This window comes from Cornus florida, unplaced genomic scaffold (genome assembly GCF_030987335.1).
Source record: "Cornus florida cultivar Cherokee Brave unplaced genomic scaffold, ASM3098733v1 CherokeeBrave_3.0.0_Hap2_Chr10, whole genome shotgun sequence".
Lineage (NCBI taxonomy): Eukaryota > Viridiplantae > Streptophyta > Magnoliopsida > Cornales > Cornaceae > Cornus > Cornus florida.
The window spans coordinates 51941971-51963657 of NW_026775580.1; the positions used below are offsets into that span (position 1 = coordinate 51941971).

Below are 21687 nucleotides of genomic sequence, written 5' to 3' on the forward strand. Positions count from 1 at the left end.
TTTCATTTTCCTAAAAAGATCACTGAGCTGCTGGCTTCAGTATAGATTGGAAGACCAGTAACAGCCCTTGGTATGGCATTATTATGCACAATCGTGCTTCCATTACACCAAGCAACGGCCCCTTCCTACTTTTCAGTTACTATAGTTGGCAGAAAGAGCCTCATTATTCAATCACCTTTTATGCCGAGTGAGCTTGTTCTTACCTAGCAAAAAAGTCTGTTCGGACAATTTTAACACCTTAGTAGCATTCTTCTGAAAATTTCAACTATCAAGGATTTTGATGTAATTTAATTTGATGAATACTCTGCATGCTAGAGTGCTTCTATAAGGAACAAAATTTGCAAAATATACCAAAGATATTATTGTTTTAAGAACTAAATCAGATTGTTGCCACCCCATTTGATGATGTTTACAAATGCTTCAAAAATAAAAATTCAGCATTCTATTCTGTTAATAGTCAAGCTGGGAAGACCAATAGCCTTGGTCTACAACCACCTCAAGGAGAGGTAGATGGCATCATCTTCCTAGAGATGCTAAATGGCATACCCAACATCGTAGATAGATTCATATTTACAGATAGATCAGAAGTTTTTATAAGCATGCAAAAAAAAGTTTCACAAAGTAGAATCAGAAAAAGAGAGAACCCAATGGCCACAAAATATCTACCTAAATCCCACAGGTTGACGGTAGTATGTACATACATGTTTTCCTGCTCAGTCATCAAGTTTCTTACTGCTAGTAGGTGTATCAAAATCCTCCAGTCATCTAGTTTTTTTTATGCCCATAAGTTATTTTATTTTAGTTCTTGGTGGAGTATGGAATGGGCATTTCTTAGGTCAACAAGAAAAATTGATCATTTTAGCTTTTTTATGGATGAGCAATCAAGGGAATTACCATTTTTCTTTTTGACCCAAGAAATGCTAAAATGATCATTTTTCTTTTTAGAACTTAAAAAAGCTTTATATGCCAACAAAGAAATGATGCTATACCTGCCCATTCTGTACAAGCTGATTTTTCTCCTCACACACTTCTTACAGTTACAAACAAGTGAGAGCCACATAAATAAGAAAGTTGATTTGGTATACCATAATTAAAATGTTATTTCCATACAAAAGCTACCTTCACAAATACCAGCAATAGATGCAACAATTGTGAAACAATATCTGAAACATCATTTACTGAAGAAAAATAAACAATCTTTGAAACATCAAACATCGAGTTGTTCAAAACGTAAGAGATCAGAGGCATTGCAACACTAAAAAGACAACCACAATATACAATGATTTATGAAGTAAGCAAATTAAAATTACCATGAACCAATGAAATTTACTAGTGGATAAACTCAAGAAACCCAAAATTTTCATTGGTTTTAAAAGAACATTTTGCCTGTCATTGCATCAATGCATTTGCTCTCCTAATGGTCATTTTGTTGGAGTAGAAGCATCTCTACTACCTGACTCATTGTTGGTCTCGCATCTCTGTCTTCCTCCACACATTGCAGAGCAACTCGAACAAGAATTTCCATCTTACTTGCTTCGTAGTTACCCTTCATTGTAGGCTCTATAATTTCTTCAATAAAGGATGTCATTGCAATCTCTCGAGTCATCTTCTCCTTTACCCACTTAACCAACCTCCTCTGCTCCATCTCCCCTTCGTTGTTAATGGCCTCCACACCTGTTGTAGCACTCTCTCCAGTTACCATCTCCAACACGACAATCACATAGCTATAAACATCAACTTTCGAAGTGATAGAACGATTTAATAGCCACTCAGGAGCCATGTATCCTCTGGTCCCTCTTATTCTCGAGAAGCTTGAATTGTTCTCACCACTTCTACTCAGTAGTTTAGAGAGGCCAAAATCCGACACCTTTGGCTGGAAATCAGAGTCCAAGAGTATGTTCTGGGTCTTCACATCACAGTGCAAAACTCATTCCAAGCACTCTTCATGTAAATAAGCAAGACCTTTAGCTGTACCTACTGCAACATTGAACCTCTTTTCCCAATCAAGTGTGTTTGATTGTAAATTCTCTGCCAATGATTCATGCTCCATGTATTCATACACCCCTGTGCTTTCCCTCTGCACAATATCCCCACATATCTATCAAATTCATGTGATTCAGCCTCCCAATTGTGCTCACCTCTGCTAAGAACTCTGCTTCTCCTTGGAAGGCTTCTTTAAGAACTTTGATTGCCGCGACACGTTGATCAGACAATACGCCTTTATAAACAATGCTACCACCTCCTCTTCCTATCTCTTCAGTAAAATTACGTGTCGCCTTCTTTAGCTCGTCATAGGTGAATCTTTTGAATCCAGAATCAACATAAAGGTAATCTTGAATAGTTGCATCTGACCTTTTTTGGGTCCTGTACAGGAAGCACCACAGGAGCAAGATACAGATCATTTCAACTCCTCCAATTGCAGTGGCAAACCAAAGCATAAACTTCAGTGTCTTATTTTCATGGAATTTCCTATAAGGCCTATCAAGCTGTGTACTCAGTTGGCTTGAGCACTCTAATCTGGATGGTTGAAACGGCTTGTCATATGAGGAGAGTTCATTTTTTGGCAATTTTATATACATGGAACCTTCAAAATTTGGGGTCAGAAGCCCACGCAACTGTCTCTTAGGATGACAAACATAATAACCGTTAATCCGGTCAATTTGGTATTGGAACCCTTTGCAACTACACAACTGCAAGCATTCCTTTGCACACCTCTCTAAGGTGTAATTTGAGTAAACCCCAATATCATAGCCATAGAAATCACCACGAGTAAATTCCAGAAAACCTGCCTCACTTTCGTCACAAGACAGATTAGATATTGGTTCACATCCAAAAGTCCAATCTGTCTGATTAACCATCTTGTATCCGGCTATGCAGGTGCACCTCCTGCCCGGATTTTCATGTGGAATATAAGTGCACAGGCTGTTAGGTCCACAAACACCATGCATTCTGCATTGTTCCTTAAAGGCTTGCCACGAAGAAACCCAACGTCCTCTCCTCTCATCTAGACTGTACAATCGAAGGTTACCATCCGTGTCCATTGTCAATCTCCTCCTTGGCCCAATGCCCATATCAGAGGCCATGAACCTGAGTCTATCAGATGAACTGAATATACCCGTGTCACTAAGTACTGCATTTCTACTAGTGTTGTACGAGGACCTTCCAACTTTCCAGATAGTTTTCCATGGGGTAGGCCAGTGAACACTGGATATGTCAATACCATCAAACACAAGACAAAGCACGTTGTCATCATCGAAGTAGAGCTTATAAAATCCAGAAGAAGGATCGCTTTTTCTACGCCACGAGACTTCTTGTGTGTCTCGAGTGAGTGGTTGATTTGGAAGAAGGGTATTTGTTGGTGAATCAAAGCTTTGCCAAAGAGTCACACCCTCCAATGTAAGAAGAACAAGATTACCATTGTCAAGAAGTTGTAATTCCACCATGGAAATTGACTCGGTGTTCGTGGACCAAACGGTGAGTTGCCCAGCATCTTTTAGCACAAGATTACCATTTCTTTGTAGGGAGAGGGTTGAGAGCTTTCTGTTAACTGGTTGGTCTCGGTTGGCCATCCAAACCACCGTGTGATTTCCGTCATATAATGGTTCAGTGAACCATATTGCAAAGAAACAGGCATTGTCACGGACAGAGTGAAAGCCGGCAGAGAAAAGGGAATTTGGTGAAATTAAAACCTCGTTCCGTGTCTCTACTGAGAGAGACGAGTCTGCACTTAAGCTGCTAGGTGAAGATGAAAATACTGGTGATAATAGGAGCAAAGAAAGGGCAATGATAAAAGATGGAGAACCCATGAAATCTATAATGTGAAAGTAGAAATGTGAATGAACTCTAGATATCATCGCAAGTACTTGTGCGCAGGGAAGGAACGTCAGTTCTAACATTGAAGGGGCTATTGTACTCCATTATTGACTGTTTGTTGTATAAATTTTATGAATGTCATTGACTGTTTGTTGTATAAATTTTATGGAAATTAAATGTTTACGACTATTGTACTCCATTATTATTAACATTTCACTGTTTGGAAGTGAACTCTTGTTACCGTCACCCTGGGGCGGCTTTGGAAGTGAACTCTTGTTACAGTCACCCAAGGGCGGGCAGCCTCGACCCCCAATTTTTTTATTAAAAAAAAAAAAAAAAAAAAAAAATTGTTATTCTTGTTAAATAATTTGGAAATCTAGTGGTACGTAAAAGTGAGAAATTAAATTAACTTTTTTTTTTATTTGTTTTCATAGAAGAATCAAGTCAAATGGTCATCACTTATAGCAATTCAATAACTGGACTAGAATGCTGAAAAAAAAAAAAAAAAAAGGAGTAAAAATTAAATAGAAATATTAAAAGGGTTTCTCTCAGAGACTTTCCTTCTCAAATTCGAAAGTCAGTATTTGTTTTTTGGGTGAAACAGTTCTCCGTCACATGTATGAAAAGTTGGGAGGTCTCCGTCACATGTATGAAAGAAAGAAATTAAATTTATTTTTTTATAATTTTTTCTTATTTTGAATTTTCTGGAAGAGTTCAAGTCAAATGGATTAGGTAATTTAGGTTATCACTTATGCCAATTCAATAACTTGATTAGATTGCTGGAAAAAAATAATAGTAAATTTCAGGGCATGCTGTGGAACCCTTGAATGTTGAAAGGATCTTCTTTCCTTTTCTCTTCACACGCAGTAATGATGATATCAGGTTCACATACTTGTGGGTGTTTACAATGTTGGTAAAATGAATCATGACTCACTATCTCGTTTATATTTATCTGTTTTAAAATGAATATGAGTGTCTTTATGGGTTAAATATGGGTCACTCATTTTGATCTATATTTCACTCATTATATAAGAGACTCAATTTCACAACCTCTATTCTACTCAAATTCACCTCTTCCTTTCTAAATTTCTCTCCCACAATTCCAAATTCTCTCTCTCTCTCTCTCACTATCTCTCTCTAAAATTCTTGATCACTCTAAGATTTGTTCTGTATCATAGACTCCTCGTGTATGTAATACTACGGCTCAAAAGAAACCTATGTTTACATAGGTATTTCATAATAAGACGAACTGATTTATTTATTTAATTATTTATTCTATAAAAAACTTAACAGATGATTTCATATAATATAATAATAATAATATATATATATATATATATATATATATATATCTTAACTTTATGCATGTCTGGTCACAAAATAAAATAATATAAATTTAAAGAATTTTCAAAATAAATTAGTGAATTTACAATTATATGGTGTGGGGTTCACTATTTATGAAAATTTGAAAGAAATGGAATTGGTAGCGTGGCGTACTATTGAGAAAAATTGTATTATGCATATAGATTTATTGTATATATAATGTTATAGGTGTGAACACATTAAATACATATAATCAGGTTGTTTCCTTAGCTTACTTTGTAAGCTTAGCTTATGACTATAACATATAAGTATTGGTGTGTATCCGAGATGTATAGAAAAAGCAAAAGAAAATAAAGAAAGCTCTCTCTCTACATTTTGTCCTCTCTCTCAAAGTTCTTTATTGTGATATTTTTGTTTATAGTAACTAATTTTTATATAACAATAATGAGATTATTCAAAATAATAACCTTTTTTTAAAATAAAAAAATAAAAGGGTGGACGGATCATGACGGGTTGACTCGATCCATTTTCACCCAATCCATAGTTAACCCGTTACAAACGAGTTGAATATGAGTCACAACTCATATTCGACCCACCCATATTTAACCCTGCACAAACTCGATCCAAACCGTCCGCTTGTCACCCCCAAGTGTTTACTATACGTGCTTAATCCCTATAAAAAGCCAAGTATACATCCATAGTCCATGTACACTTCCAACTTTCATAAAATACAACTCATGGGTGCACCATTTTTTATCCTCGAGAGTCAATTACCCATAGCACACTCTTGTAGTTCTCCAATACGAGGATCACCCCTCAATGAACCACTCTCCACAACAGCCCGAACTAACATGCCTCCTAGACTGTACCAAAGGATTCATATCTACAACTCACAAACTACATTTGTGACTTAAACAATCTCTATCATACCAACCACGTCTGGTTCGTTAAGAACCTCCACACCAAACCTTGACCCAAGTCACTAACACTAACCTTCTATGGTCAAACCAAAACCCTCACTCGCACACGTGACCTCCATGGTCACCAGAACCCACACACCAAAGCATGAAACTCTCACACAACGCAGTCACGATGCCTTGAAATGCAACCCGTTCGATGTTGTGCTCTAAGCACCACACAAAATGCAATAAGAGGATGAAAATAGCTACACGCCAAATAGCTCAATCCACGAGCTAAAAGACCAAGCCATCCGCTCGATAAGAACTGAGACCCAACCATCCTGAAGCAACCGAGCTCCTCACCAACTCAGGTCAAAACCCACACAACCATCCTATGCTCGACCGCATAAACACATAAAAATATAGATATACATGTTTACAAAATGAATGAAACTACAATACCATGCTCATTGCTTGTCATAGTATCATAAACGAAAATTGCACTAACTGTGCCTACTTCTCGCCACCATCGTATATCTCATACTTTCCGCCCCATTATATATGGCATGCTTGCAATTAACATAAACACTTTATTTACATGTATCACAATTTAAACACGTATGCACTTAGCAAATAGGCATGCCTTTCAAAATAATAAACATTTAAACAGGTAACAAGTAAGCATGCTTCTTAAACAGTTAAGTACTTTAACACATAGGCACATAAACGATGCAAGTCAACTCTCAACCCCTTCTAGGAAAGCCAGTACCCGTTGTCCGAAAGGTATTCGAACCTAAGGCTCTGATACCAAATTGTCACATCCTCGAATTGATTCCAAATTCCAAAAAAATTTCGGCATGACCCCCTCTAAAAAGGGTCCTACCACAAAAAAAAAAAAAAAAAAAAAAAAAAAAAAAAAATACAATGGCCTCTCTTGGACATTCAAAATTTATCTAACCTTTCCGAATTCACAGCAAAATGTACCACATTACACAGATATAACCATTACTAATTTCTCAAAGATATAACATCATCCTCCCTTTCAATATAAGCATTTACATAGTCTCAATTTACATCAAAAGTAATCAAGTATCTTAGTTAAGTTACATGGCCATGATTTGCAAAAATGAATATTATTATTATTTTTTTTTTTTCAAAGTTTCTGACTTTACAAAAGATTAACTAATACGCAAAAGGTGCCAAAATAGATCTCTAGTCTCTTCATGCTTGAGAGGGATCGGCATCCACTAATTCCTTTTTCGGCCTTGAAAAATGTTAAATATGATGGGGTGAGCATATTACTCAGTAGGTGGTGCCAAAGACACATCTCTTATATCTCCGTGAATCCAAACAAGGAATAGGACAATAGGGGAAGGGGTCATGCTATGTCGAAAAAAATATACAATATAATAATCAATATCAACATACACAATGAGATGCTATGAAATGCGATGCATGCCGATGTCGCTCCCCATTTTCAACATCCAAATCCATTACTTTCAAAACCGTTAATGTAACCCCCTCAGCGCCGAAAGAAAGATTGGCTACTGTCCCTGACCGTTGGTACCTCCGCAGCATCATTTGGGGCTAGATAGCTCAACCACGCTAGGGCAATCTCCCTAGTTCCCCCTAGGTTACATTAACCTACCGACCCTTTAGTGACTCCGCAGCGACCGGGTTTTTCATAAAACACTTTAATCAATGCTTCTTTTCCAAAATTCCCCTTTTTCATTTTGAAACACTTTTCCCCATTTTCATGCCCAATGACATGCATGAACATTACCAATGACATGCATGAACATTACATACTTTCTCAATGTCATGACAATTAAAGACTTTTATACTACACAAATTAACATGCTTCCATTTAACAATTGCTAATAAATTACTAACACCATAGGCATAAAAGAATTTACACACAAACATGTTTTCCACATAGTAAATTTTAACAAGTTTACCAACACACAAGCATATAAAATCAACATTTAAGCATGTTTTTCACACAATCCACATATACATATAATTATGAATTTCATATACAAAACCAAATCATTTTAGAGGCATTCATCTCAAATCAAGCATGTTTAGCTATAATTAACAAAGAATAATTCACAAGGGAGCAAGAATCTCATGGATTAGGAACCCCTACCTCAAGTGTGATGCAAAACCCTCAAATGGGTCTCAAATTTTGAAAGTACTAGGAAGCACCAAAACTGAAATTGCTGGTATGGATTCGAAGGCCTCGTCGTGGGCTTCGATTTGCCATAAATGGCTTCTAAAAACTCCAAGTATTGAAGGAGTAATCAAGCTCAAAAGTTTTGATTGAAAAAGAAAAGAAAAAGCAAAGCAAGGGAAGAGAGAGAGAGTTACCGGAGCAAGACAGAGAATTAAGAAAGTGAGGCCAAAGTATGGTCTCTAACCCATTTATGTGATAATGGTGGGTCCCACATATTATATTTTATTTTTCCTTTTTCTTTTATCTTTAATTCTATACCACATACATATATAATGCACCACCATATAAATGTCACATAAGTCACATAAAATAAAATGTATAAAATGTAAATGGACCCAACCAAAATCTCAGTGCATGATAATACCGGTAGCGGGTCCTACACCGGACCATCAGGCCTGAAAAACGGAAAAAAAATGCGAAAATGCCTAACCTTGCATTTCCAATAATCCTGAACTCAATGGAATGCCCTAACCAACCATCCGACACACCCGGCACACCCCACGGTGTCTGGTAAGCAAAACGGGAAATGACAAAAATACCCTCGCATTAACAAAATTTTGGAAAAAATGAAAAATGCCAAAAATCGAAAATATCACAATCTACCCTCCTTAAAGAAATTTCTTCCTCAAAATCTACCATCCTCAAAAAAAAAAAAAAAAAAAAGGTCCACAGTCACACACTCTCCACTAACACTTCACAAAACCCGAGACTATGAACTCGCTGACATTATTGTCTTTGACACTCGACGTCACCAGACAACCACGCACTACTGCCACAGAAGCCCAATACAGTTACCTATCTCTCACCTTATCATAACACAAGACCAACTAGACCATACGTTTGACTCATAACGGACATCGGTCCACTCTACACTGCCACGGAAAGCTCCCAAGCCCGAAAAGAACAGTCATCATACCACCACACATGACGACATCCAAACCCAATTCATCCTCAATGGACGCACTAAACTTTAGACAAAGAACCTCGTCCATCTCTCAGTCAAGTTCAACTCTATCCTATACATCTTTGTCAGACCAAACACTCACTATCCAATACTTAACTACACCATCACATATCAGGACAAGCGACCACCAACCACACCATTCGGCAATCATTACATTCAACAATCTTAAGATGATTAAACAATGAATATCCTAACGACTACATAATCATAAGTCACCAAAATAATAAAACGTATTATCCTATGCCCAAGACACAAATTCTCAAAACAAGATCTTCAATAATCAATTATCGTATCACAAACCCTTTATCGGACACTTGGTGCTATCTAACACACCCATCACCCGAGACAACCACTTGAATCCACACTATCACACCAACTCAACCTGCGATATCGTACTCTCACTATTCCTAACAAACCAAAACAATCATGGACCTTTGACCCGACATCGTGCTAAAGATAGACTGCCTCAGGAGAAATGGTTGGCCAGGCCATTCTCATCATCGATCCGATCCAAACACAGACGTCGTTCCTGTCCTCAGTTCTAAACCCCAAACACAAACCCATATAGTTCTCAAAGCAACCACGAGATCCACTCTCTAATCAATCCATCACTTTACATAACCTTAACAACTATACAGTCACATATTAGCTTTAAAAAGCTTAATCATGCCTCAATTATAGCAAGCCAAAGTAACACAGTACCAATACCACAATCATCAATCAACCTAAAAGCCTTTCAGTCACCTCATAATACTCACAACACGTAATCAACATTATAACATCATTCGATTCGATTCTTATTTCTTCAAAACGCACAATACGACAGTCTCATATCTGAAACCTCAAAACTAAAGTCAATCCCTCCTATTATTCCTCAGTGAAATCACACATTCTCCCTTTCTAGCTACTTAGCACTTAAACAATACCAACATTTGTCCTCAAGGCACTGCTCAATTCAAACATCAATAAAAACATCCGGATACACAACTCACATCACATCACCTGGTCATCCTCAAACTACCTTCCACAACACATTTCCTAACCGTCACCGAAAGTATCATACACCGGAAACAAAATCCCTATTTGGCAACCCGTGCCTCTCATTCCACTAGTCAAAACCATCTTCAGAACAAGCACTACAAAACTCAAGACTCCACTTCCCTCCGTGGGAGTGAGTCAACTTGTACAACCAAACCTTACTGGTGAACTCTAACAACCTCACTAACCATACACAAGTCTGTCTACCCACAGACGCGCACAACTCCTAAACGGAGAACAAGACTCATAACAAATGACGTCCTTGCCGGGACTAGAACAACGGAGAGGGTAACAAACTCCACTCTCACAAAAGACTGACTACTCTCACAGGAATACACCTGATACCCTGTCACACACTACGCACGTCTGACCATAGACACCCAATCTCATCAAAAATGAAATACATGCGAAAATACATGCGGGACTACGAACACAAACTTAGGCGACCTCGCCACAAACAGACCGTCATACACAGTGAACACCAGAACCCCGCATATGCTACATTGCGATACTCATACCAACCAAAACCAACCAGATAAGAGCACTAATGCTCACGACACTCAATCACTAAAAACAATCATAGTACTTTGGACACCGCGTTCCGTCCTATCTGGAAACCGTCACTCCCAAATGACAACCTTATAAAATGACACTTTACCACCTATTCTACCTTCATCATTCAAAACGACATTACCTCGAACACCGTGCACACAAGACGACCTTAATCACAACATCCCACCGACTCCTCAAAAGAAAAAGGTGTTTATCCGGCAACACCACTCTTACTGGTTCTAAAAACTAAGCCATCCATAATTGCCTCAACTGACGCACAATCCCATCACATACCTGTCAGCACACAACAAACATCTGATAATCTCCAAGCCACATTCGGATCATACTTCAAATTATCCCACTCATCAGCACTAAACACCACACTATTACACCTTCACTGTCACTCATTCCAACAACAGTTCAAACCTCTCATCCCATCGGATCATCAAGTCACTACTAAAGGAGTTTTTTTTTTTTTTTTTAACATCCTTAAGATAATATCATCGTAACAAAAAAATAAGCACAACTCTCGATACTCTCCGTAACAACCACTATTTACCACTAGAAAAGAATCTCCATACAGCAATGCCTTGCTGACAAATCCTCGAACAAGAATGAGCACAACATCCGGAATGCTCAATAGCTAATTGTCTCCTTAAAATTATCAATGATGCAATCATTCACAAACGCCTAACCAATTACTTAAACTACTCTGTCTAATGCGATCTACGTGTTTAACCAAGGAAACTTCACACACTAGGTTCAACATCATCATTTCTTCTCTGCACTGTTCCTCAGAACACCCTTGGCCCCGACAAAAGTCAAATGGCCTACCAATTAAACCTACAAGATCAACATCGTCCCAATCATTCTTATCATCATTCTATCTTTCCGAATCCTCAAAAACCAAGCACTATCTCCTAATACGTCAGACCCAATTTGAAATACAACCCCAGCCTGCAACTTCCAACGTTTAAAACATGGTCCATTTGGTAACACACACTTACTATCGATCACTTCATCCGCAACAACTGAGCACTTCAATGACCTCAAATAACCGGCCTTATAGTACAATCCTGCTTTATACAACTAAAACAGACCACTATGCACCACCTCAGGACTCTCTAGACAGCCATACCAACCCAGAACTCCGCTCATCGACCGAGCCATGCAATCGACTCACCGAGAGTCAATTACCTATAGCACACTCCTGTAGTTCTCCAATACGAGGATCATCCCTCAATAAACCACTCTCCACGACAGCCCGAACCAACATGCCTCCTAGATCGTACCAAAGGATTCATATCTATAACTCATAGACTACATTTGTGACTTACACAATCTCTATCACACCTACCATGTCCGGTTCATTAAAAACCTCCGCACCAAACCGTGACCCAAGTCACTAACACTAACCTTCTATGGTTAAACCAAAACCCTCACTCGCACACCTGACCTCCACGGTTACCAGAACCCACACACCAAAACATGAAACTCTCACACAACGCAGTTACGATGCCTTGAAATGCAACTTGTTCGAAGTCGTGCTTTAAGCACCACACAAAATGCAACAAGAGGATGAAAATAGCTACACGCCAAATAGCTCAATCCATGAGCTAAAAGGCCAAGCCATCCACTTGATAAGAACTGAGACCCAACAATCCTGAAGCAATCGAGCTCCTCACCAACTCAGGTCAAAACCCACACAACCATTCCATGCTCGACTGCATAAACATATAAAAATATAGATATGCACATTTACAAAATGAATGAAACTACAATACCATGCTCATTACTTGTCACAGTATCATAAAATAAAATTGCACTGGCCATGCCTACTTCTCGCCACCATCGTATATCTCATACTTTCTGTCCCATCATATATGGCATGCTTGCAATTAACATAAACACTTTATTTACATGTATCACAATTTAAACACGTATGCACTTAACAAATAAGCATGTCTTTCAAAACAATAAACATTTAAACAGGTAACAAGTAAGCATGTTTCTTAAACAGTTCAACACTTTAACACATAGGCACATAAACGATGCAAGTCAACTCTCAACCCCTTCTAAGTAAGCCACTACCCGTCGTCTGAAAGGTATTTGAACCTAAGGCACTGATACCAAATTGTCACATCCTTGAATTTATCCAAAATTCTAAAAAAATTTCAGCATGACCTCCCCTAAAAAGAGTCCTACCACAACCTACTTAAATGCATGAAAAAATAATAAAAAAAATGCAATGGCCTCTCTTGGACCTTCAAAATTTATCTAACCTTTCCGAATTCATAGCAAAATGTACCACATTACACAGATATAACCATTACTAATTTCTCAAAGATATAATATCATCCTCCCTTTCAATATAAATATTTACATAGTCTCAATTTACATCAAAAGTAATCAAGTATCTTAGTTACGTTACATGGCCAAGATATCCAAAAATGAATATTATTATTATTATTTTTTTTTCACAGTTTGTGACTTTACAAAAGATTACCTAATACACAAAAGGTGACAAAATAGATCTCTAGTCCTCTTCATGCTTAAGAGGGATCGTTATCCACTAATTCCTTTTCCGGCTTTGAAAACTGTTAAATATGATGAGGTGAGCATATTGCTCAGTAGGTGGTGTCTAAGACACACCTCTTGTAATCCCGTAAATCCAAACAAGGAATATGACAATAGGGGAAGGGGTCATGCTATGTCGAAAAAAATATACAACATAATAATCAATCTCAACATACATAATGAGATGCTATGAAATGCGATGCATGCCAATATCGCTCCCCATTTTTAACATCCAAATCCATCACTTTCAAACCGTTAATGTAACCCTCTTCGATAACTCCTCAGCGACGAGAGAAGGATTGGCTAGTGTCCCAGACCGTTGGTACCTCCGCAGCGTCATTTGGGGCCAGATAGCTCAACCACGCTAGGGCAATCTCCCTAGTTCCCCCTAGGTTACATTAACCTACCGGCCTTTTGGTGACTCCGCGGCGACCAGGTTTTTCATAAAACACTTTAATCAAAGCTTCTTTCCCAAAATTCCCCTTTTTCATTTTGAAACACTTTTCCCCATTTTCATGCCCAATGACATGCATGAACATTACATACTTTCTCAATGTCATGACAATGAAAGACTTTTACACTACACAAATTAACATGCTTCCATTTAACAATTGCTAATAAATTACTAACACCATAGGCATAAAAGAATTTACACGTAAACATGCTTTCCACATAGTAAATTTTAATAAGTTTACAAACACACAAGCATATAAAATCAACATTTAAGCATGTTTTTCACACAATCCACATATACACATAATCATGAATTTCATATACAAAACCAAATCATTTTAGAGGCATTCATCTCAAATCAAGCATGTTTAAATATAATTAACAAAGAATAATTCATAAGGGAGCAAGAATCTTATGGATTAGGAACCCCTACCTCAAGTGTGATGCAAAACACTCAAATGGGTCTCAAATTTTAAAAAGTACTAGGGAGCACCAAAACTGAAATTGCTGGCATGGATTCGAAGGCCTCGTCGTGGGCTTCGATTGCCATAAACGGCTTCAAAAAACTCCAAGTATTGAAGGAGTAATCAAGCTCTAAAGTTTTGATTGAAAGAGAAAAGAAAAGCAAATCAAGGGAAGAGAGAGAGAGAGTTACGGGAGCAAGAGAGAGAATTGAGAAAGTGAGGCCAAAGTCTGGTCTCTAACCCATTTATGTGACAATGGTGGGTCCCACATATTATATCTTATTTTCCCTTTTGTCTTTTGTCTTTAATTCTACACCACATACATATATAATGCACCACTATATAAATGTCACATAAGTCACATAAAATAAAATGCATAAAACGTAAATGGACTCTTGCATTTCCAAGAGTCCTGAACTCAATGGAATGCCCCAACCAACCATCCGACACAGTCGGCACACCCCACGGTGTCTGGTACACACAACTAGAAATGACGAAAATTCCCTCGCATTAACAAAATTCTAGAAAAAATGAAAATGCTGAAAATCGGAAATATCACATAAGAATTGTTGTCCTAACTATAAATTGAGATTTTTATCATTATCATACACATATGTTTAAATTTTAAGTGTTTATTTGTAATGTTTCTGATTTTTCCTATTTTTTTTTCATTTTTGGGGATTTTTTTTTTTCCGGGATTTTTCTTTATGTACCTCGTTTTGCGTGCTAGACACAGTGGGGTGTGCTGGGTGAGTTCCGAGAGTTGGTTTGGGCTTTTTTTTTCGAGTTCAAAACTCTTAGAAATGCATTGTAAGCCATTTTGACATTTTTCAAATTTTCTGGCCGGGAGGTGCCAGGCGGGACCCGTAACTGGTATTGTTTTGCACAGGAATTATTTTCGGGGCCGTTACTCTTCATATATTATTTTATTATGGTTATGTGTTTGGAAATGTGTGGTTGTAAAGTGTTAAGTATACATATATATTTTTATATAAAAAAAAAGGATAAAAGGAGAAATTTCTTTTTGGGTGGGCCCCACAAGTCATTGACCCATTATATATCCAACACATGGCTTCATTCTCAGCCATATAATCTCTCTCAGTCTCCCGCAACTCTCTTTTCCTCTTGTTTTATTTCATTTTTTCTTTTCTTTTGAGGCTTCATATTTCTCCTTCATTTTTCGGCCGATCGGTCGGGATTCCGGTCTAAGTTCCTTGAAGGAAAATGTTTCTTTCTTCATTCTCTATCATATAGCTAAAGGGTTTATTTTTCAGAGGAGCGGTGATTATTTTACGAATTTTTGAACGTTTTGGATCTAAGGCTTCGGAGGGGGTTTTAAGCCACTTAGAGTCAAATTCTGGAGCTGAGCCTTTGGAATAGTAGAATCTCCTCGTCGACGGTTACATCGCACCTAACAGTTTTCTGTTCTGCAGCCGTTGACCGGCGTTCACTTTTGTTGACAGGTATTGACCGCGTTGACCGGCGTTAACTTTTTCGACCGGAGATGTATTTTGGCTACTTTTGAAGTAAGGGTGCTCTAATTCTCAATTTCTTAGGTTCTATATGAATTTTCCTTCTTAAATTGACTATAAGCATGTTTAATTTCAATTATTTTGACTATGTGATTGTGGTTGATTATATGTAAAGTGGTGGATGTATGCTATGTGATAAATGAGTTTGTAAATTTAGTTACATCCTTATAATGAAGAAGCATACTTAGAAATGACAAATTGTTTACTTTATGTATTTCAATTGCCATGAAAATTTGATGTCATAATTGTAGAAATAAATGTTTAAAATATTCTTTTACAAGTTGTGATTGTGATATGGGTAAAATGTATGAAATATAGTTATTGAATTTGGCATTTGAAATCATAAAGCATTTATGCATCCATTGGGAAAGAAAAAAAAGGGAAAAGTATATTTTTTAAAACCAATGAAATTGTTTTGGGGAAAAGTTTTTTTGAAAAGTGTTTATGAAAACCCGGACGCCTAGGAGGCGCCTAGTAGTCCGTGGTGTTAGTGTGGTCTAGAAAGAGGACTAGGGAGAGACTCTAGTGTGGTTAAGCTAACCAGGCCGAATGCGATGCCTTGGAGGTGCCTTGTAGTCGTGGATAGTTAGCCAATCCCCCTTTCGTGACGCCTTGGAGGTGCCTTGGGTCGGATTAAACTAATGGTTTGGAAGTTAAAACGGTATGGTTTCGGAAACAGGGAGTGACATTGCATGGCATTGCACATCATTGGCATACATGGTGCATTTGGTAATTGGTTCAGATATGTATGTCTATTGATGATACAGTGGTTTTACTTGACTCCCGAGATATGATCCCGTTCTCTTGCTTTCTATTCTCTATGTGGATTCACGAGGTCATAAGAGGTATGTCTTAAACATTTCCTACTGAGTGTTTAGCTCACCCCATCATTTTAACATTTTTCAGGTCACGGGAAGGAAGTGGCGGACTACGTTCATCCACAAGTTTTGATGGGTTAGTGGACTGTTTGACATATTTTGTAGCTATGATCTCATTTTATTATTATTATTATTATTTATAAACCCTGGGATGACACGTATATTATGTATTGATATAAGAAAGGACGGTAACGTTTTTAGTTGACCTCGGGTTCGAGTGAGGACTCGATTAGCGATTCGGACCCTCGGGTTCGGGTCGTTACAAATTTGGTATCAGAGCAATGGTTCAAAAACCAGTAAGACGATGGGTAGAGGCCTACCTAGGGTTGTGTGGAAGGTGGATTGCACTGTTTATGTGCTTATGTGTTAAAGTGTTTGTTACCTGAGAAGCATGTTTACTTACTTAATTGCTTATGTGTTTACGGTTTTAGAAGGCATGCTTATTTACTAAGTGTTCACATGCTTAAATGTTTAATTGCTAAAATGTGTGTTATATGGCTATGACGATGAAATGTATAAATAATTGAAAACATATTAATTATGATACGATGACAAGTGTGATTTAGGTGGTAACGGCAAGTGGTAGGCACGGTATGTGCTCAATTTTATTTTAAATGATAATGTGACAAGTAGTGAGCACGGTAGGTGCAAGCATGTCTCGTATGGTATTATGATGGTTATTAGGCATGGTTATGCAACTATTTTTTTAAAAAAATAAAAAAAATGAAAGACGGGGTGTTTAAAAAAAAAAATTAAATTAAATGATAGGACATGATTGTATCATGGTATGGGATACAGTTATTATATATATATATATATATATATATATATATATATATATATATGTATACATGTATAGGAGTATGCGGTTGAGCGTGGATGGTTGTGTAGGTTTTGACCTGAGTAAGTGAGGAGCTCGGTTGCTCCAGGGTTGTTTAGGGTTTCGGTTCTTATTGAACAAATGGTGTGGACTTCTAGCTCATTGATTGAGCTATTCAGTATATAGTCATCCTGATTTTTCTTGTTATATTTTGTGTGGTGCTTAGGGCACAACTTTAGAATGGGTTCCTGTGACCGTGGAGGGCAGGTGTGCGAGTAAGGGTTTCGAGGGAGAAAGGTATGACCTTAGGAGGTTAGCATTTGTGACTTGGGTCACAGTTTGGTGCGGAGGTTCTTTTCGAACTGATCGTGGTAGGTGTGACAGAAGTTATTTGAGTCATGAATGTAGTCTATGGGTTGTAGATGTGTATTGCGGATGTTCTGGTGCGGTCTAAGAAAGTGTGTTGGTTACGGTTGGTTGAGGGGTGACTTTTTCCATTTCGAAACGTTGTGGGAGTGTGCTACGGGTAATCGACTCTCGATGGGTCAATTGCATGGCTTGGTCGATGAGCGGGGTTCTGGGTTGGCACGGTTGTCTAGAGAGTCTTGAGGTGGAGTATAATGGTTTGTTTTAGTGGTGTGGTATAGGATTGCACGATAAGGCAGCTAGTATGGGGTCGTTTAAGTACTCTGTTGTTTGCGGATGAAGTGATAGATGGTAGGTACTATACTACCAAATGGACTATATATTGGAAGTTGAAAGTTGTGTGCTGGAGTTGTAATTCAAGTTGTGTCTGAAGTATCAGGAGATAGTGCTTGGTGTTTGAGGATTCGAAAAGGTAGACTAATGATTAGAATGATTGGGACAAGGGTGATCTCATAGGTCTAGTTGGTAGCCCCATTTAACTTTTGTCGGGGCCAAGGGGGTTCTGAAGAACGGGGAAGTAGTGACGTTGAACCTGAGGTATGAAGTTTTCTTGTTAAGGCACGTATATTGTCTTAGAAAGAGTGGTTAGGGTAACCGGTTAAGCGTTGGTGATTGATTGCATTGTAGATAGTTTTGAGGAGATAATTGAGTGTTGAGCATTTTGGGTTTTATGCTCATTTTCGTTTTGAGGATTTGTCGGCATGGCATTGCCATATAGAGGTTCTTTTCTAGTGGTAAATAGTGGCCGTTGTAGGGGAGTATCGAGAGTGATACTTATTCTCTTGTTATGATGGTGTTACCTTAAGGATGTTTGAGGATGAATAGTTTGGTAGTAGCTTGATGGTTTGGTAAAAATGAGAGGTTCGAGTGTCATTCGAGGATGATGGTAGTTGAGGCGTTATAGGGTGATGTTTAGTGCTGATGAGCAAAATGGTTTGAGGTATGAACCGAATGTGGTTTAGGGATTATGAGCTGTTTGTTGTGTGTTGTCAGTTATGTGATGGGATTGTACACCAGTTGAGGCGATTATGGACAGCTTAGTCTTTAGAACTAGAGAGAAGTGTTGACATGTAGGCATCTTTTTCTTTTGAAGAGTCAGTGGGTTGTTGCGACTAAGGTCACGGGTCTTGTGCGCACAGTGATCGAGGTAGTGTTACTCGGGTAGGTAGAGATGAAGTGGATAGTAAAATGTCATTTTATGGAGTAGAGGTTGTCAGTTAGGAGTGACTGATTCTAGGTAGAATGGGACGTGGTGTTTGAAGGGCTGTGATTGTTTCTAGTGTTGGTGTGCCATGAATGTCGATGCTCTTACCTAATTGGTTTTGATTAGCAGTGTTATCGTGGTGTATCGTATGCGAGGTTTCTGTGTTGATAGAGTGTGACGGTCCGTTGATGGCGAAGTCGCCTGGAATCAAAGTCGTAGTCCCGTGTCTGTTTCCAGTTGGTTCTTCTCGTTGTGTGTATAGAGTTCAGTTCTTCCCATATGAGATAGGGTGTTCACGGTTGGACGATTAGTGAGCAACGTGTGACATGGTGTCGGGTGCATTCAGGTGCGAGTCATCAATCTTTGGTGAGTGCAAGGTTCATTACCTCTCCGTTTGTTCTAGTCCTGGCAAGGACGTCGATTGTCGCAAGTCTTGTTCTCCATTTAGGAGTTGTCCATGGGTGGACGGACCTGTGTACGGTTTGTTATGTTATTAGAGTTTATCGGTAAAGGTTGGTTGTTTTAGTCGACTCACTCCCACGGGGGAGATAAAGTCATTAGTTTTAGGTGGTGATTGTTTTAAGAGTGGTTTTGACGGCACGAGTTGCTAAATAGGGATTGCGTTTCTGGTGTCTAGTACTATTGGTGATGGCTAGGGGTGTGTCGTGAATTGAAAGCTTTAGGATGGTTAGGTGACGTGATATGAGTCTTGTACTCGGATGTTTTAATAGGCGTTTGATTTGAGCAGTGTCTTCAGGACAAATGTCGATGTCACCTTAGAACTACATAATTAAAGAGAGTGAATGTGGGATTCCGTTGAGGAATAATGGGAATGACTAATTTTGATTTTAAGGTTTCAGGTATGAGATGGTCGTATTGTGTATTTTGAAGAAGTAAGAATTGAACCGAATGATGTTATGAAGTTGTCTATCTAGTATGAGTGCTATGAGATCATTAGAAAGTTTTTACGCTGATTGATGATTGTGACATTTGGTGTTGTGTTATTACTAGCTTGTTAGGGTTGAACGATTAAAGCATGATTGGGATTTTAGAGTAAGTATGTGAATGTTTAGCCGTTGTGGTTACGTAGAACAATAGATTGATAGCGAGTGAATCTCATGGTTGTCTTGTGGACTGTGTGAGAGTGTGTATGAGGTTTGGACCAGAGGACAGGAATGGCATCTGTGTTGAGATCAGATCGATGATGAGAATGGCCTGGCCAACCATTTCTCCTGAATCAGTCCCTCTTTAGCACGATGTCGTGTTAAAGGTCACTGATTGTTCGATTAATCAGGAATAGTGAGAGTACAGTATTGCGCGATGTGTCGGTGTGACAGGGTGGATTCAAATGGTTTGTCTCGGGCGACAAGGTGTGCTAGGTAGGACTAAGTGTCTGATAACGGGTTTGTGGTACAATCATCGATTATTGAGGATCTCGTTTTGAGGATTTGTGTCCAGGATACAGGATAGTACATTTTATTGTTCCGGTGACTCATGATTATATAGTCGTTAGGAAATCTGTTGTTTTGTCTTTTTGAAGTTATTTAGTATGATGATTGTCGTATGGTGCAGTTGGTGGTCACTTGTATTAGTATGTGATGGTGTAGCTATATGATAGATGACGAGTATTGGTTTGATAGAGATGTGTAAATTTAGTTTAAACTTGATTGTGTGATGGATAGGGTTCCTTGTTTGGGATTTTGCTTGTCCTTTGGAGGATGAGTTGAGGTTTGATCTTTTTCAGTAGTCTGATGACTGTTCTTTTCTCGGGTTTTGGAGCATTTCGTGACTGTGTAGAGTAGACTAAGGTCCGTTTTGAGTCGTGTATAGTGTAAAGCGTGCCAGTTGGTTTTGTGTTACGATGTTTTGAGTGATGAGTGCCCTCGCAGGGTGATAAGCGTTGAAGTTTTGTGGTAGTTGTGTCTGATTGCCTGATGATGTCCGGTGTCAAAAGCAATAGGGTCGATAAGCTCATAGTCTTACGGTTTTGTAAGGTGTTTCGCGGGAAGGTGTATGGCTGTGGGCCCATTTTTTCTTAAGGAGGGTAGATTTCGAGGACGAAATCTTTTTAAGGATGGTAGATTGTAATGTTTTTGCTTTTTCCTATTTTTTCTCATTTTTGGGGATTTTTCTTTATATACCTTGTTTTGCGTGCCAAACACAGTGGGGTGTGCTGGGTGAGTCTTGAGAGTTGGTTTGGGCATTTCTTCGAGTTCAAAACTCTTAGAAATGCATTGTAGACCATTTTGACATTTTTCAATTTTTCGAGCAGGGAGGTCCCATGCGGGACCCATAACCGGTATTGTTTTGCACAGGAATTATTTTTCGAGGCCGTTACTCTTCATATATTATTTTATTGTGGTTATGTGTTTGGAAATGTGTGGTTGTAAAGTGTTTAATATACATATATATGTTTAGAAAAAAAAAAAAAAAAAGGGTAAAAGCAGAAATTTTCTTTTGGGTGGGCCCCACAAGTCATTGACCCATTATATATCTATTACATGGCTT

General features: G+C 38.3%; 1 pseudogene; it reads right to left on the bottom strand.

Annotated features, from left to right (window-relative positions):
- Positions 1-1389: 1389 nt before the first annotated feature.
- LOC132279782 (putative receptor protein kinase ZmPK1) lies at positions 1390-3610 on the bottom strand (annotated as a pseudogene).
- Between the last annotated feature and the right edge of the window lie 18077 nt (positions 3611-21687).